Genomic DNA, 19,399 nt, shown 5'->3' with positions numbered 1-19,399 from the left:
GGAACTAGGCAACTCCTAAGGAAAGTGTCCAATCGTACCAAAAATCACATATGCGAAAAGCTATGTATTTAAGAATGCACAAAGACCAAACTCATTATCTCAGCTATTCAGACTAACCTTGGAATGCAGTTGTACAAGCAAGAAGCTTACGGTTTCCACTCTGAAATCCAGCCCTGAGCATGCCAGTTCCATTTTGAGGCACTGAGTACAAGTACAACAAAGCAAGTGCCATAACCACTTGACTTTTGCAAACACAGCCTCACAGCTACAAGAAAGCACCCAGATAAAATGGGAATAGTTGACTCTATTGCTCACTGATTTAGCTGTTAAAACCAGACACATCACACATAGCAGTCAATAAAATGAACTCCTCAAACAACAGACAGATGTTTGCAATGAGAGTTTACTGTTTTGAAAAGAATAACGTAATGATTCCCCTAGTACATATGCTGATCTTCATTCTAATCTGTTCCTCTAGCATTTACCATGGGCTGAGAATTCATGGCCAAACTCTGGAGAAGAGCTCAGAGAGCTCTGCACTTTGCTGCTGCCAAATGAATTTTAGCTTAGGCAATTACTACAGAAGATCACTTCAATCTCCTCTGACAGAGCAGGCACCCAGCATCTCCAAACCACGTCCCATTCCAGGAAAGGAAGCCAAACGTCAGAACACGTGGAGAACTTCAGGCATCAAGGGGTGGAATGGCAGCTCATCAGCTCAACGCCATCTGCCTCAAACAGTTGGACAAATCTGGTGAAACCTCCAGCAACGGAAGGAGCTGCAGCCTGTCATCCAACAGCAGCAAGGAAACAGGGACACTAGTCCACACTGACCCATAAAGAAGCCATTCTCTACCTGCATATGGTTTTTACTGGTCACATCTACATTTGAAATATGATAATTTATTAAGCGCATTAAATACGTGAAAACTCCTGAAGTTCCAGTGTTTATTGTTTCAGAAGTTAAGAGTGGGGCTCTGCTGCTCCTCACACTGCTCAATACCCAACTACGCAGGGAACCTCACCTACACTACAGCCTCACTAGGAAAAATGGCTTTATCACTCATCTAGCACAGATGTTTTTCCCCACCTCACTTTATAGCTCTATTAATGTCCTTTGTCTCCCTTAATAAAGCTCCCTCAGTCAACAGTTTCAGCATGAATGGAAAAATGTAACAGCATGAGTAGTAAGCAATTGCTGGGTGGATTAAGCTGTGGGTCTGTTCTGTTTAAACCCATCACAAAATATGAAGTGACAATTGGTTCACAGGGAGCTTTTCAGAAACATTATTTGAGTAAATGCATTTTTCCTATTAAAAAAATAAACCTTTGCATATGTCTTCCGAGGAATATGGTTTCATGCTTTTCTCTGAACTTCCTCTGAGAACAGTGCTGAGATCAGCAGGGCACAGCACACACAACAGGGGTGTGCACAGCAGCACTGGGCTGGGGGAGAAGAAGCCACATGGGATTAACAAGTGCTGTTGGGTTCTTCAGGGTGCAACGTGCCCAAGAATAGGTGGAAGGAATAATTAGCACTTTAAACGTTACAGCAAGTGAACGATGCTAAAGAGAAAAAAGCCTCGATTTTTAATGTGTTTCAAGCCCTCAACCAAAATCCTCTCTATTTGCGGTCACCATGGCCCTAGCCAGTCTCTCAAAAACATAAACTCTGCCTGGAAATACATTTGAAAATGGAGCAGCTCTGCAGTTTCTACACAGATCAGCTAAGTGCTATATGACAGCAGAGAATCGCTCAACTCGGCACGGCCATCATCTGTCCCGCAAAGCCCTTGCCAATTGCTCATATGGAGCAGCAATTGACTGGCAGGAAGAAATCAAACTCCCACACCGAGACTGTTGACTGCAACACTTCCATTCCAATAAAAAAAAAAAAAGATTGGGTTTTATCATCAAAACGTGCACTGCGCAAGATGATTCCTAACCTTGCGCACAGCCCACAAACTGTTAAAGCCATTTGGGTAACAGGTTTTAAAAGAATGACAGCCCCGTGATTTGCAGCAAGGTTTTGTTTCCAGTGCTTTGATTTCCAGGCGAGCCAAATGACTTTAGCATACATTATTTCATCTCTCTCGTCAACGGTATCAAAACAACTTCAAGTGGCAGTGAGTAACACAGAGCCCCAGTTACTAAAGTCCTTGCCTGCAGAGAAACCACTCCCAATTTAGCACTAAAACAAAAATCTTTTTTTTGTTGTTGTTTTGTTTATCTTTTTCTTACATCTAATATTTTAACTCTTAAAAAAATTACTTAGAAATGGATGTTCCTCAATTACTTATATTCATAGGAAGGATGTAAGGAGTTTCCCCCAGGGTATTTTAAACCCTTGCAAGTCTTAATTGAAGCTCACAGTTCAACACATGATTTAACGTACACAAGGAGTCATCCTGCTCTGCCCTGGATGCTGCCCGCTGCAACAAGGTCACCTTAATACATTTTGAACCTGTTAACAAATAAAGGCCATCCCCTGGGTGCATCACAAAACCGAGCCAGAAGAGATTTGGCTACTGCTGCTCGCAAAGCCAGAGGCCAAATTCCCAAATTCCACCCTGAGCTCCAGCACCATAAATACTGAGTGCCTCCAGCAGCTTCTGGAGAGCTTCCCCAAAGCTGCCCCGAAACGCAGCTGTGAGGAACCCACTGCCCTGACAGCACCAAGAGTTTGTGCTTCCAACACTTGTGTAGGCAAGGAAGGAGGAGAAGCAGAGCAGCTCAGTTCCCAGGGGGCACAGCCGGTGACCGGCCCGAAGCCCTGGTGAACCCCATGCTGCCTCCTTTTCATTGTAATTATTGTAACCATTTCGAGAAGAGAAAAATGTTTCCCAGATCTGCCGCCTTTAAAAGAATAAAAATCAAAACCAAGAAAGCGCCTGCACCAACAGAACTACAACTACTCTACTTGCACTGCAGCACATTACGTGAAGCTGCAGATGAAACCAAGTCTTCCTCCCCTTCCCCTCCTGAACCTCCCCAGCCGAGGAGGCTGCTCTGTCCTGGGGGCTGTCAGCTCTTGGTCCATTAGTCCTTCTGCAATCACAGCACAACCCACTGCAGGAATTTCTGCCCCAAGGTTTTCGAGGCAGACTAGAGCCTTGGTTTCAGATCGCAGCACTCGCAACATTCTTGTATAAAAGCAATTTTGAAATCAGTATGCTTTTATTATGATCCTTAGTGATGTCTCATGCATGAATTAATTAGTTTTCTTCTGTTAAATACAGAAGCCCAAGTCTAGCACACTGATTCCTCTGGCTGGAGCAAAGCATCTTGCCTGTTTCTTTGCGTGTAGCACCATGAAGCAGCAAGGTCACTGCACTGTGCTGTTTTCCCATCCCAGCTGCTCCACAAACACAGTGTTTTTCTCTCCCTATTGCTAAATCTCCACTGCAGAATATTGTCCAAATCCAGTCCCAAACCTATGCTCACATGCTTTGCTACATATTTGCACTGCCCACATTGCAGAGCTTGCTCCTACAACTCAAGCCCCTCCTGGCTTCAAGGTGAAATTCCCCAGTGCACACTAACTCTGAGGTCCATGAACTGCTCAGTGGGATCTCAGCGCTGCTTCCAGCGAGCACACAGTGACTTGGGATTGCACCCTGTAATACCTGTAGGAGAAGAGATGTGGAGATTCTGACAGGGTCTTACTTTGAAATTGAAGAATCCTCTGTTCTAATGCTATCAGAAGAGGAATGCCACCCAAGCACACGCCCCGTGCTTTACACAGCATAGAGCTAGAACTAATTCATGGAAACCTCACTGCTCCCTCAGCTCGTTGCAGTGGCTCTCAGTGCTGTGACTCGGCACACAAGGCTGTCTCAGGAAGTAAATCTATTGAGCAAGAGCTGTGACCGAATGAAACGGGAAGATCGTTTAAGGGCAAATTGGCCTGCTCTGCTAAAACAAGTGACCCAGGACTCACTGCCCTTGGCGGGGACCCAGGGATTTGCATTTTCACATGGACGAGCAGCTGTTCCGGAACAATTTCCTCAATGAAACAAGCACAAACAGGCTGCCTTTCACTGCTGGCTGCACACAGCTTCTCTTCCCACTCCAGCAGCTTATGTGCCACGTCGGGCGATGGCACACAGCATCCACACACCAAGGTCTGCCTGTTTGCCCCATGCCGCACAGCCACACCTCCTGAAGTCACCACGGCCCAGGACCCAGATCTGCTGCTGATCCAGACTGGAATACTTTGTATCTACATGACTACAAACTTGTAGATGGAGGCAGCTCTGCATGAAAAAGGAGCAGCTTTTACAAAACTAAGGGCCCGAGGGGACAACTCGACAGCTGTTTAGAAACCTTCAGAGAGGTCTGGTATGTCAGAAGAATCCCAGCTATGCTGCGTTCACCCTGCAGAAGAGGGGCAGTGGAAGGCACAGGAATAAGGCCATTAATACCGCCCAGGGTTAGCAAAAGCACCCAGCACTCAGCCATCCCCACGGGGCAGCACGTTCGTGAAGGCGGCTGCAGAGAGTTTTGCACTACTTGAGGGTCTCCTTCCTTAGGGCAACCTCACCTACACTTAAGATGTGAATAAAAGGACGCCTAGTACACACCTGTGGAACTCCTCAGCAGGCTGCCTCAGCTGCCAGACAGTGTCCCCTGATTAGCAGGAGGAAAAAGGGACATCAGCACGCATGGAGCCTGAGGACACAGAGAGCCCATGCTCCAACAGAGACATTTCTGCAAATGCACAGCACTCCCACTTCGGGAGGAACAACTACAGGCACATTCACTTCGATTTGCACCTCCACTATTCACTTTCTGTTCAGATTACAGTCCAGAAGAAACCATTCCTTTTTGCCTTGCCATTACAGTATGATAGCATTACCAAGTTTCCAACGGGTTTCAAATGATCTTGGTGGTCCAGCACCAAGTGACTATTTAAATGTGCATGGAGCATCCAAAAAAAGCCTCAGCCTGAAGCCACTGCACCTGCATGGCTTAACCACTGACTGCAGTTACCTCAATAAATACATGTAGATACAGGGCCTGCCAGGGAAGGCTGAAGGATCTTCTGTAGGTGAAAGATGTTTCTTAAATGCCTTTGCAACTTCTATCACCCTTTATTTTTTTCCAATACGCTTTTAAAATCCTGTGAACACAGCGGATATGGTTACAAATTATAAGCCCTTCTACCTCACCCCTGTCCAAATTAATTGGCCAAAATCATTCTAAAAATGAAAAAAAAGTTTGAAAATACATCAGTCACTCAGAGTTTCAGTGCATCGTTGTTGTTACTGTTAAAAGGCAAATCCCACAGCTATGAATTATGTGCGCAATGCTTGGATCTCACAGCAGGAGGCCCTGCATCCAGCCCTGGGTTTGTGCTGTCTCCAACATGTGTGGACAAACTCATCCAAATACCAGATGAAAACACTCAGAAACACGTGCCAAAGGCTCAGAGCAGTCAGTCCATGGAGCATTTCTGGGCGTCTCACAGGACAGCATCTCTGCTGTTTGCACCAGAGCCTTCTGTGGGCTGCTTTTCTCACCTGTCCTTGCCAATTGCCCTGCTGCACACTGCCTCCAGTTCATAGGAAAACAACAGCACTGACGTTTGAAGTGTACACCCTCTGTCTCCCAGATGTTGGTATTCTTGTGGAGTGTTTTTAAGGGCAAATAAATATTTTGGAGTTGAATATTTTTTTTATTTTTTTTTTTTTTAATACAAGTGGAATATTTTGCTGCCCTAATCTGAATAAACAATTTTGATTCTTTTGCTCAAATAAACCTTTTCTGCTGGTTGGCTCAACAGTCGCTACTGCAAAAACACTTGCAAAGAGCATTTTGCAATACTTCAAGCACTGAAAATAAGCATACTCCCATGGCAATTCACCAGATGGGTTACAGATTGTAAATCAGAGATGTCTAGACTAAAACACAGGAGACAAACATCTGTCTAAAATCAGAATGCTTGAATGGCAAATACTGTTAAATAAATTAGGGCTACTCTGGAAACAAAGAAGAAACAATGACATTGAAAACATCTGAAATTAATCCATTAGCATACAAGCCACAAAACAAGAACCTGGAGCTGGAGAGACATTCATTACGTGGTGAGCACTACCTGATGTGAAGAACGGGGATGGCAGAGCTGCCCCACATGATCCGCACACGGAGCAGTTGCAGGAACATGGTTGGCGGTCCAAACCACACAGCCAACCTGAGGTCACATGGGGACCAGTGGGAGTGACTGGCCACAAACCCCCATGGGTCAACTCATACAGCAGTGCTCTGGACTACTAAAGCAGGCAGAACGTGGGAATCCTCAGTCAGGAATAGGCTTCCCTTTGGAACCACACACCTCACACACTGAGCTGAGGTGCTCCAGTGGAGGCCCAGCAGTCCCCTGACACCTATGCAGCACCACCAGCCCCTACCCAGCCTCAGCTACAGGGAAGTGTCCATTGCTGGATGAGGGCAGTGAGACTCCTACAGCAACATTGATGAACAGCATTTCCATTTACATGCTGCATAGCACCACTAGCCTGATATTGACAGGAATTACTTCTGTCTAGAAAGATGAACATCAAGCCACAAGAACACTATAAAGGACAGATGTTGAACTACGGACATTATTTTCCTCTTGCAAACAGCTTTCCAGCACATTCTAATGATGTAAATGCTTTGGGGGTACATGAGTTGGCTTGCTGACACGTTTACAAAATTGCATTCAATTGTAGAAAGTTTTGCTGTCACGTGTTTATACAAACATTCAATAATCAGCTTAGAGTGTAGCTTTCATTAAAGGTAACAATAATTATACATCAGTTATCTGCAGCGGTAAAAGAAAATGCTCCAATTATTCAAAATATAATTATTACATTCCCATGGCAACACTAAGATGATGGTACAATCAGCAACAGATCCAAACCCAAGCCAACAATTATGCTATGCATTATGTTCTCTTCCACCTGCCCTTAACGAGGCAGCAATTAGGGGATGGCTATTCTCTGCCTGTCCACCCACAGCAAGAAATATCATGCAGCCTGAAAGCCAACGTCAACCTTCCATCCATCAGCCCACCCAGCACTGAGGGAACAGCGCTGGCACCAAACACGACAGCATCTGACAAGTTTTATTCTTAACAAGTTTGGATCCTGGACTTTGGTGAGTCATTTAAAACACTCTATTTGAACACTCTCACCAAAATATGACAGTTAATATCTGGCTGTCATAAACATGCCTTCTTTATTGCAGAGGGGAGCGGGGAGGGAAGGAAAGGCATCAGCGCCTTTTGGTGATGGATGTGCATTTCAGCAAATGTGCAAACAGCAGCTAAGCAAGCATCCCCAGTACACCAGCCCGTGTTCTCCAAGGGCTCTGCCATCAGCCCTGGTGTACTCTTTGAGGAGACTTCATTGGCTAACATCTATTCCATTTGTGCTGCCCCTTTGCTGGCTTGTCTGCTCATCCAGACACACACGCGGTAAGAGTTGGTACCAATATTTAACCCTTCCCACTTTAAAGCAAATAGAAATTTCTTAACATAATGTGCTTACACATACTTTATACTCCAGTATCCTATAGTGAATACAACAACCAGAGCCGCTAAAAGGTATTTTATAGAACTGCACACCATATCATCAGCATCTCACACTGCAGCAAGCTGTGCAAGCTTCAGAGAATGAATTCACTTCCACCTACAATATAATATACCACAAGGAGCTTATAATCATTCAGATGTGGTTCATTTCTCCTTTCAAGTTTTCTCACTATAAACGACTGACTCTAGCTTATGCCAATACTTCCCAGAGAATGCTGGAGAAACAAGGAGCTTGCACAGAAGATAAGTCCTTCTCCCCTCTCCTCCATGCTGAAGTCCAGCAACAAATACTTTCTTGTTACTCCTCTGACTGCACAGCAGGCACATGCTGGTGTTCTGACTGGGACTCCACAAGTTCATGATTTTTCATTTAATTTTAAGAAGCAATTTTGGCTTCCAGCAACTCTTAGCACCAGTTTTTCTTTCCATACAAAAGGCTCTTACACTTTGGCATCACAAAATTGCTGGTGAAGCACTGTGGAAGCAAAAATAGATGAACAGTGCACTTAAAGGAATTACACTCCACATTTATCTAGGTTAGACATAAATACAGTTAAGGAATGGGAAAGTTTTCCTTGGGGGAGGGAAGGGAACAAGGGTGAAATTTCACTTGAGCCACCATTCCCTGCAGGTTCTATTCCAATTTTCAGATCAATCCAACAAAAATCACATCATACCTGTCAACAAGTTATCCGTACAATTCAATGGAATATCGCCTGGATAAAGTTAAGCTCATATAAATCCTTTAACACTTGTAAGGTAATAGAGCCCAGGTAATAGAGCAGTTTGGGCAAATTCTGCTGTAGGATCATGCATCGCTACAGTGACTTTTCCAGCACTGAAGCATTTTTGCAAGCTACAAAAGAAGGTTTAGAAAACAAAAATAATTATTTTTACAGGCTTAGAAAGGAGTTATAATGAACCTGTTAGTGACAGGAAATTACTATTTTTTTTTCCAAAATGACTCGAGTCAGATGTTAAAAATGTACATTAACATTGTTCTGTGCAAGTTGTAGGTAGAAGTGTCAATATTTTCTTGTGGGAAAAAAAAAAAACCAACACAATGGTTTACATTACATTATGGCAACAAGTGGTCAAAACCTTATCCCTTCTTTTTAACTTCCTTCCCCTTCTGAATCCCTGCACTAAGAACTGAAAGCAACACTCTCTTCTGCTCCCTGAAGGTTCCCTGTGACAGCAGAAGGCTGAGAGCAGCATTTCTCTCCCAGCACTCCGAAGGCTGCAGCACAAGAGGGCCCATTCAGCTGCCCAGAGCTGGGCTGCAGGGCCTGCCTGGGCCGCGTGGCCACCGCTCGGCTGACAGCAAACAGCGCGGCTGGGTCCAGGCTGAACAGGGATGCCTTTGTGCCACAGTTTGATGGGCTCTGAAAAAAAGCATGCTCTCTCCACACAGCATTAGATCTAGATCCAAAAAAACAAACAAACAAAAAAAAACTGTTAAAAAGCTAAAAAAAAAAAAAAAAAAAAAACCCACAGAGGAAATTTCACTGAATTATGTTGAAGTATATCCTCAGTAGCTTAAACTTTTGGACAGCGTTAGACATCTCTGTGGATGCTTATCTGCTTTCTAAGACTATGGCTTTATGAATGTTTCTAAAGCAACAGAAATCAAGCATCAAACAGGCTAGAAATTACTAGCGTTGCTCTGAGTTCACATCTTAAGAACTAAAATACCAACCACAATGTCCCAACACCTGGGTTTGGAAGCTTCCATGTCAGCAAGGCAATGCAAGCTGGTGACAACCCCACACCTTAGGCTGCACCTCACTGCAGCCCCACACGGCACAACAGTGAGATGCTGGGACATTTGGGGCAGAGGGAGCAGGGTGCGGGTCCTTGGCCTAAGAGGCAGCCAGCAGCAGTCATCAGCCTGATGACACTCAGCAGAACGGTGGTGTAGGAATTCACCCACACGTCTTAACGGAGCGACCCAAAACTTCTATACAATTTACCAAAAATCTGCTTCAAATACACAGCATTCAACCCACTAACTACAAAACCATGTGAGAAAAGCACTATTAGAACATGGCAGGGTGTGATGAAGACAGGCGGGCAGGCTCCTTGCCTCTGTGCTCCCAAGGACTGATACTTGTCCCCATGCACGTAACAGCTGGGAGGGAGGTGGCTTTTAGGCTTTGTGGTTTGGGTGTTGTTGGGTTTGTTTCTTTCTGTTGTTGTTTTGGTTTGGCAAAGGGAGGGAAGATTAAAATGGGATTAAACTCAGGAGAGGTTTTCTACCATGCTGTACCTCAGTTCAGGAACAGCAGCTGGGCTTGACACACTTGGTCCCACAGCCAGTGCCACAGGAGCTCAGAGTTCTCCTTTCTCTGAAATCTCTGCATCTCCAGGTTTCCTCCTGCTTCTACCTGAGCAACACCAAACCTTCTGTTTTTACTATCAGCTACAGCCTGCTGCTGGCCTGCAGGAACTATGAGCTTGCTCCCGCTCTGCAGCCCTCATCTGGAGACCATTCAATGTGAATGGAGTTGTCTAAAGTCCAAAGGCACTGAGCAAAGAGTTAGCCCTAAGGAAGTCCCTAATATGCTCATTCAACAAGTGGAAGCAAACTGCTCCTCTGTACAGTCAGAAGGCACCATGCAGAGTAAAGAGGAACGGAAAGGAAAGGGGAAGCAGGAGCCCTTCAACTTATGGGATTTTTTCTTGGTCTCCTAATTTCCAGGATACAGCCTTCCACCTACACACTGGAAACATCAGCAGGGCTTCAGGAACATAAGGCAATTGCTTTCTCATGTATGCATGGAAAAAGCCAATATTTATACTGCAGTAAGATACCACTCACCATAAGCCTACAACTGAAGCCCAACCATAGGGCCCTCTCTAAAGGAAGGGAATTGAGTTCTCTTTAAACATAAAATGCAACCAAATTATACCATGGAAACCCATTGGACGTTATTCAGACCATTCACGTGAATAAAACAATCTCACTTTTGCCAAGTTTTGTTTAAGCTGACTTCAGCTTTCTGCTTAAACACACCTCAGGCTACACTGACGTCATTTGTAGCAGAGGCAGCATTTTATTTAAACTTGAAATCTGTGGCTGTTGGGTAGATTACCAACTAGAGGGCTGAGTTTTCATCTACAGAATCTCAAGTGACCTGACTTCAAAGGCTGGATTTAGATTTACTGAGCCAACGGGAAACAAACACCTTTAATCTCCATACTGAAATTAAACTCAAACACAAAATAATTCTGGGAAAAGCCCTCTATTACCACACAACTAGATGGAAATGGAGGAAAGGTGGTAAAAACCTGAGCAGTTCTACATGAATAACCCGTCTCATAGGCAAGGGTAGTAGTTTCTCTCTTCCTGATAACTTTTTCCATCCAAAAGAGGTTTTGCTCACCTCTTTTTTTAATATTAAGTTATACTGGGCACTGAGCCTAGATCAACATATCTGAACACTGAACACTAAGAATTTATTCTAGGAAAAAATCTGGGCATCTAGATGCATATGCAAACACCTAAATTATCTGTCATTTGCACCTAGGTGCTACTGTGCTTCGGGTCAGAAATAAGCTTTGCACATGAAAGAAAACTGGCAGCATTAAGTGACCTTTTCTGGCCCTGGAGGTGCTCGGTTATTAGACTCTGAAATCCTACTTCTAGTACAAGGTTCAACACTGTCTGTTCCTTATTTCTGTAAATGTACTGGAATCCCAGACATCATGTGTCTGGTTAAACAGAATACACCAAGATCAGACAGACTTCTGCCCCATCTACATATCAGCAGCTTTAAAAACGGCTCAGAAACCCGAAAAAATACTTTCTAAACACAGAGAGAAGACAGAGGAGGAAAGAGCATCTTTTACTAAACAAATACCATTAGCAAATGCCATGTAGCCCAGGCACACCTATGTGACAACCTGCCAAGATGGAACAGGCTACGGTTTAAAGGCAGAAGCTGTTAAACAGAGAACAATAGAAAACAACATTCAAAGCAGGAACGATATCTAAATAGTTTGAAATTTCTAGATGAAATTCACCTTGGGGGAACTCCAATACAGAATCCAAGACAGCACACATCCTTCATTCAGGCACCAGAAGGTAAGTGATCTAAAGAAAGGTTGCAGGCTGCACAACCCAGACTTACAAAACATACCCACAAGGAATAACACGCCATCACGTTTCTTTTTTCAACAAAAATCACTGCCCTTCTTTTGAAAAGGAACATCAAGTTTCCTGCTGAATAAATCAAGGGAGCCTCATTATTTTTAGCATGCTAAGTGAACCTGTCCAGCTACTCACATAAATACATTCCATTAGTTTGCTCCAACAAGATGCTTAGCACATGTAATTCTCAGACTTCAGAGACCTGAGTGACCAACAGGCCGAGCTCAGTACCTTGCAGGTATGGGATTTATAGAGTTACACATACTGTCCGTAGCTTAAAAATCCAAAGTCCCAGCACTGCAGTGCTCACTCTGGCAGCCCACGTGCTCCCTCTGTACACAGGCACTGAATGAGGCATCCCGAAGGCCTGGTTTAGAAGAGGAGATGCAACCATGGATCAAATCAGCTGAAACTTTCACTTGAAAAGAATGCAATGCTTGCTGAAGCTTTAGAAACCTTCACCAAATTAATCCTCTCCAGTGGTGCACAGCAAACAAGAGCTTGTGAGAAGTCATTACAGGAATTTCATCCTGGGTAGGTGTCGGAATTCCAACTCCACTTTCTAAATTCTGTTTCAGAACGCAAAACAAAACACACAATGCTTCTAGGTGGAAGCACTGAGAAAATATTTTTGAACGGAATTTTTGAATATTTATAGACAGGAATAGATCAGCTGTAACTGGAATGGAAAAACACCTACATTCTGAGCCTGAGCTCCCAAACAGCCAGCTGGGAATTGTGATGCATACCTTCAGAAAGGTCCACAAGGAAACACAGCCCAGCGTTCAACTACAAATCATGCCTTTGTGCAGATGCACAACACAGCTTTTGTGAAGGAAAATCCATTACTACAGCGAACACTGAGGACACAGAGAGACAGAACCAGACCTTAGAGATGAAGAGCAATGTAAGGAGAGGTAGCAGACACAATTGGTACATTGGAAACTGTGATCAGATATGATCACAATGGAAAGCATTTCTTTTTTCACTGTGAGGGCAACCAAACACTGTTCACATGCTGTGAGGTCTACAGCCCTGGTGTGCTCAGCTGGAGAAGTCCTTGGGCAACCTGCTCCATGCAGACCAGCTTCAGGGAGAGGGCAGGGCTACAATCTTTGGAGATCCATCCAGCTTAAATTACTCCAATTTTGTGGTTCAGCTCCGTAGAAGAATCATTTCATCGGGCATAAATACTGGAAGTGTTATTTATAAAGTCTTCTTAAAAATAGAAACATTAAAAAACAAAAACAAAGATATTCAAAGTGTGAAATACATCTCTAACCAACACAGCGCATGTTTACACAACACCTGATTTCTGCTCACTTCTGTTAATGGCTGCAATTCATGGTGGCACGTTTCTCATGAAGCCACCAAGCATGAAAAGAATGCAAAGAGCATCAGGTAGAAAACACCTGGAAATTTTCTCTGCCACAATTTATTTCCACACTTATCAATATTGTGTTAATTATTTATTCAAAAAGCTAGAAATCCATGAAAATAAGAAGTGTTGTAAAAAACACTGAGATGTTTCATTTTTGGAAGCTTAATCCTGCTACCTATTAGTTTTTCTCTTATGTAAGCAACAGCAAGGGGAAAGCAGCTTTTCTCCTGAAAGCGCTGTTGTTAAATACTCCATGTCATTAACAGGAGCTCATAAATCCAGCATGTCACTGCTGATATGATCAAACACCACACAATTATTTAATGAAGTCCATTGGATAAAAATTACCCGACCCGCATTCATCTTTGAACGGTGAAATTGTTTTCGCTTTATTAAATTTTAAGGCTGCCATTAAGAAAGCCTATTAAGGAGGAGGTTTTTAAGCTCTTTCTTACTCCCAACAGTATAGCTAGACACTTTGTACCACTGCTACTCATGATCAGCATTAAAATCACTATAATCAGATAATTTCGGTGCTTTAGTGAGCCATGCTCTACCATGTGGGACTGAACCACGCTGGGCTAAATCAGACCCAACCTGACCGATGTTGGGAATTTGTTTTATGGAACTACTAAAGCTAATCTTACCAGCCACGTTCCGCTATGTGGCATCTGAAAGTACACTAATTTTTTTGCACTACCAGAGAAATGACTTCACCAAGTGGAACAGGGATTGGACTCAGAGACCTGAAGGGTTTAACATTGGGCGTTACTCTGTCTGTAAACCAATCAACTCATGCCTGAGACAAACGGCATCTGCCACATCACTCCTTTACACAAAGAGGTATCAATCTATACCCAAGTTTCCTAATGCTTAAGAGCGCTTTCAACACAAGCAACACCAATTCAACTAAGAGGAATAACACGTTCATTACTCTAACCTTAGTTTTCCTGAAATTTATGTCTGCAATAACATGGCAAACATCAAGAGTCACAGCAGCTAGATGTGAATACAGATGAGGGGCTCAGGAAGCAGCCAGGGACGATGCTCTGCCTGCACCGAGCACCTTCTGCTGGGAAGGGCTGCTCCAGCACCAGCTCTGCCAGGCAGCACGCACAGCTGGCCCACGGCTGCAGAAGGGACACGTGCTCACTGCATGTGGGCACAATGAATCTGAACTAGGTACTGAATAAACGAGGTATTCAGACTGCCAGCCACACGGCAAGCTGGCTGTGTTCTCAAGTAGCAGGAAACAGCACAGCAACCCGAGTCAGCTCTGCACAGAGCCCCATCTGCCTGCCTGCAGCACAGCCCTGCTTGCCTTTCCAGCCGTCAGGTGCCAGCTGCCTTCTCCTTTTTCGTTTATGGCTTACCTGCCCACATTGATAACAAGACTAACTTCAGGAAAAAAAAAAAAAGGAAAAAAACAAAAGAAAATAGCGCCCTAGCAATAACTGTAGCTGTATTTATCCTCAACTTCCTTCCCCTTCCTATACATCTACAGCTTTGGCTTACAATATTTCTCTTCCCAATTCTTACAGAAATATACACTTATGTTTAAAAATCCCTCCAATGAAAATAAATCCCCCAAGCAGCTACATGAACAAAAAGTCAGAAGTGGTAACACTCCTGCAAGCACAAAAAGCAATTCAATGCACGTCCTTCCCTTTGGAGCAGCACTGCTCCTACATGTGGCACCAAAGAACGCCCAAACTCTTTTTTCATACAGGAATGTGATTTAAAGCTAAACCACCGCCTGAAACTCTTACATTAAATCACTGTTGGTATGTAAAAGGAGAATCAACAGGCAGACACTTTTTCAAGATAACTATTTACTTTTGCACAAACGCTTGCTGGAGGAAAAAAACAAAACTACCTACGCATTTTGAAAAGGGGACTCTAAAGGTTTTTCCCCTTGTATTCAAAAACTAATCTTGCTTATTAGTTGTTGCCTTTGGAGTGAGCAAAGCTTTTAGTTGTCTCAAAGCTATTAACAGCAACAGCTGTGCATTAAACAAACTCAATACTCAGCAGCCCCATCCCAACGCCCTTCTGCAGCTCTGCAAAACATTCACCAAACTCCTTTTCCCCTTTGCAAATAAAAGGGTACTTCTGGACTGATTTCTAACAGCTAGCTCATTTCTGATTTCCCTAGAGGTTTAATGCAAAGAATTATGAGAGCCATGTAAGCATCGAAGGAATCTGTGCCATTGCAGAAAATAAGTGACAGAATACTCAGTTCCTAGGAACCGTATTCTGTCAGTGTTTAGCATTCCTGAGATTCCTGAGCACCATCATTTCAGCATCAGGGCAACAGTAACTAAAACTACAATTTGGGTTGTCTAAAACCTTCTGCAAGACTAACAACCTAGAAAACCACTACATACATTATGAAATAAGGACTGTCTGGAAGGCTTTCAAACTGACAGATTCCCATTTCACAGCAAAACAACAACAAAAAAAGTCACATGGAAAGATCTCTATTAATCAAAGCTTGAATTTGCATCACTTCTCACATTTGCTACTAGTTCTGTGGAAAAAACTGCATTTACCTTGCTTTCCTCTGTGAGCAGTGACCCACCTGGAAGCAGAAACAAAGGTGCCCTGCATTTTTCTTGGTCACTCACGTTCTTGCTATGGCAGAGCATTAGTCTGACCAACCACCAGCTGCACCTATTTTTTTCTCTTTATTTATTACAAACTCCAGTCATTTCAGAACAGCCCCCAGGCAGAAGCAAGGTGGCCCTGGCACTTTTTTGGCCACGTCCCTTGATGAAGCACAGAGCCACATCACACCAAGGAGGAGGGATCCATAAACACACACAAGCTGTCCTAAGATGCAATGCATCGTATTTTATGCTTTACTACTTACAAAAAGCACTGCTTAATGGAAGAGAAAACTGGAAGGGAACTTAGGAGCCTGGAGCTGGATTCCCTGGTCTGGCAAGAATTCTGAGCACGTTGTGTCTAATGCATAACATGCTGCAAGTGCCCTTTGCAATGGGCAGCTTCAGATACCCAACCCAGCAGGCCAGCATCCTTGCAGCAATACCATTCTCATCTTGGGTGTGTTTGAAATCAACAATTCCTATTTAAAACTTAAGTCTTAGAGAGGTAAATTGCTCTTCAAGCTTCCCTTTGAACTAATTAGCATAGCATAATCTTCTCACGATGTTCTAAATGCATGCTGTGTATATACACACACATTCAACATGTATAATTATTACTTACATACCAGATGCAGCCTAATTACTAGCACTGTCCCAAACCAAAGATGCCAATACACGAGCTGACGCTGCATGCAGGATTACCTAGCCAACATGTAAAAGCAGTAAGTGTGTGATCCAGGCAGGTGTTTCTGGGTCACACATTGCTGAAGAGGCCAGAAGCTAAAAATTGCACTTGAAGCACCACAAGGCAGGTCAGGTTAACAATCAGCCCGAATTTCAGTAGTGTGAAACTGCCTGCTGACATTCCTTCGTGGTACATCGTTCTCAGAACCCCCCCATCCCAGCAGGTGAGTTGGGTTTGACTTCCCAGGCTCACACCAGGTAGCTGCATGACCCAGTGCAAACAGCCTGACATCCCCAGCACCACAGGCAGACACACGGCCAGGGTCATGCACCAACCACACCAGGTTGACTATTTATACTGATTATTCCTCAAAGAGCTGAGGCATGAACCTAGCAACTCATTCAAGCCAAACACATTACTGAGGACAGAAGGGTTTCCCACACAAATAATCTCTATATATCTTTTGCTTGGGTAAATAAGGGCTACCAAATCCTTGGGCTTCACCATTCAGCAGCAGCGGGGATCCCCACAGGCACCAAAACCACTTGGCACATGCCTAAGCCAACAGAGGATTTTTATTCTTTGCTTCTTAATACATACAATAATTAAAGACTATTACACTGAAATCCTAATGAGCAACGTACAAGTGCACAGTATATGAAGAAAATTATATAATTGAAAGACTTCAGAAAACAGAGCTCAAAACACAAGATTTCCTGAAGGAAAAGAAAAATCCAAGGCGTAAATGAAACCACAAATGTTAAGTGAATGCCCAGCACGCTGAAGCTGGACTTGTCAGAATGCAGTTTCCCTTTAGTGCAAACCATGATCTTTGATCTTTAACACCTGCATTAATGTACACGCACACAACTGAAGTGTCTATGTTTTACCCTGAGCTGAGGGCACAGAGATGCACATCATCCAACCAGCTCTCATGGTACAGCCCCCGAAAACATGCCAGATCTACACCAACCAACACCTTTTGGAATGCCATTGCAAAGATGTATTTAAGGAACTAATACTACGAAACACCAGACAAATAATATTAGTAAATGAGATAAATGCTGCAGTCTTATTTCCTTCATTTTCAGTAGTGTTTTGTCATTAAATAATCTCATCACCAGGTTATGCTCCAAGTCAAACTACACTGTCAATTCATTGCTTAAATTGTTGTAGTAAGGAGATAGGCACCAAATTTTTGCAGGATAATAAAGCAAAATCTGAGTTTCCTAATTCTTATCTGTACTTAGTAAAAACACTTTCACACTTTGACACAAAACAGGTCCTGAACCACTCACCCAACTGCTGCTGTGCACAGAGGCCTCAGGCTGCCTGACACGGCCTTTCACCGCAGAGGAGACAGCACACCCAGACTGCCTTCCAGTGATGGGAGATACTCAAAACCTTGGGTAATTCCCCATGCCAACAGCAGAATTAGAAGCCAAGCTGCCTCACAGTTCTCTAGGCTTCCCGAAAGCCACAGGATTTCTCACATTCCTCACATTTCCTACCTTCTGCTCTCCTGATGTCTCTCCCATAAATACACTTCCCGTAACGTTGCAGCGGCAGCTCTCGGTAGGCTAATAGGAAAATGGGATTTTAAAGTTATTTGCCTCACTGTGTTTGTTCTACAGACATGGAGACAAAATATCTGAGAAATCTGTCCAAAAAAAAAAAAAAAAATTAAAAATATGAAAAATTGAGCAACTTTCATCTCATTGGTCAACTAAGAAAAACATGACTTCAAGGATGTTGGAAGTGAAATTATTCTCTCTGCTTCTTGATGTTCAGATAGAAATAGTTTCTGTCTTTAAAAAGCAACCATGCCCACACTCTGCTACTCAATATCTTGCGTTTCAACAAGCAGGGCTGTTTGCTATTTTAACAAAGCAGAAATAAACCCAAACGCCACTTCAGAAGGCTCCTGCTTGCTCTCCTCTCTCTTTCCTCTTGCTCCAAAGCTCAGTGATCCCCTTGGGCAATATTTGGCCTGATCCCATTTAGTACATTTTGGTGGTCTCTATCATAGATTAGTTTAATTGCAAAGAAGTCACTGTAATCACAAGTGAAAGCAAACATGGAATAAAACCGATGTACATAGGTGGATGAAGAAGGGAAGTGGATTTGCACCATCCAGCTCCTCACACAGTTTTGCTGTAACGTTTATTTTCTCTGCATGCAAAAAAAAGAAAAAGCAATGGTTGTGCTCTCAGGGAGGACCTGGGAGGGGCACAATGAATTATGGACCCTTTGTTGAACAATTGAGAGAAACCACAGAAGGAAGGGCTTTGCTCAGAACTCCTTGGCACACGTTGGGAAGCTCAGACGTTTGCACTCACAGAGCACCATTACTTAAGAAGCAATCACAAAGCAGAACATCCCCTTCTAAAGCATTCAAGTCTCCCAGCTGATGGACGCTGGCTAAGTCACAACTATTTCACCCTAAGAAACACTGCATCCATCTAGGCGGGAGAAGCTATAGGGCCATGGATGCACACGCAGATGTTGGCGATGTGGGGGCGGGCGGTGGCAGCTGGCCCCACACATCTGGAGCTGTGGGAAACGCCGTGCTGGGCTCATGTCACACTGTGTATGTTAGCAAGGAGCACAGCTGGTCTGCGTCAGCTAATCCTTGTTGCAACACTGCGCCCAGTGACTCCGCACAGAACTATGCCCTGCTGTTCACGCTCAGCTGTACTTCTGATTATCAAGGGAGATGCCACAGTGCTTTTTTAAATTTTAAAAAAAAAAAGTTGAATGCAGCTGTTTCTGCCTTAAGGAATGTCAGAAGAAATCGTTTCTCTTTGCCACGGAGGTATTCTTCATTGCAAATCTGAATGTGTTCCAGCGCTAAGGCAGCTGCTCACTGGCAAAACACAAAGTGCCAAGCGTTTGTGCAGGCTGAGCTGGGAGCAACCCACGTTGAGCACAGACAGACATTGCCATGAGGCTACCAGCACCACGTGCTTCGGCTCAAGTTCTGGGTGAAGGAAAA

The 19,399-nt window shown here is 43.8% G+C and overlaps 1 protein-coding gene across 1 annotated transcript in view; it reads right to left on the bottom strand.

Annotated features, from left to right (window-relative positions):
- Positions 1 to 19,399, bottom strand: part of FNDC3B (fibronectin type III domain containing 3B) — a 147,546-nt gene that overhangs the window by 83,862 nt on the left and 44,285 nt on the right. The window lies entirely within an intron of this gene.

The sequence above is a fragment of the Lagopus leucura genome, unplaced genomic scaffold (assembly GCF_019238085.1).
Source record: "Lagopus leucura isolate 7727_CA_CO unplaced genomic scaffold, USGS_WTPT01 Super-Scaffold_100029, whole genome shotgun sequence".
In the NCBI taxonomy this organism is placed as follows: domain Eukaryota; kingdom Metazoa; phylum Chordata; class Aves; order Galliformes; family Phasianidae; genus Lagopus; species Lagopus leucura.
Note: the sequence above shows the minus strand (reverse complement) of the source record. Positions and strands in the feature narration are given on the sequence as shown.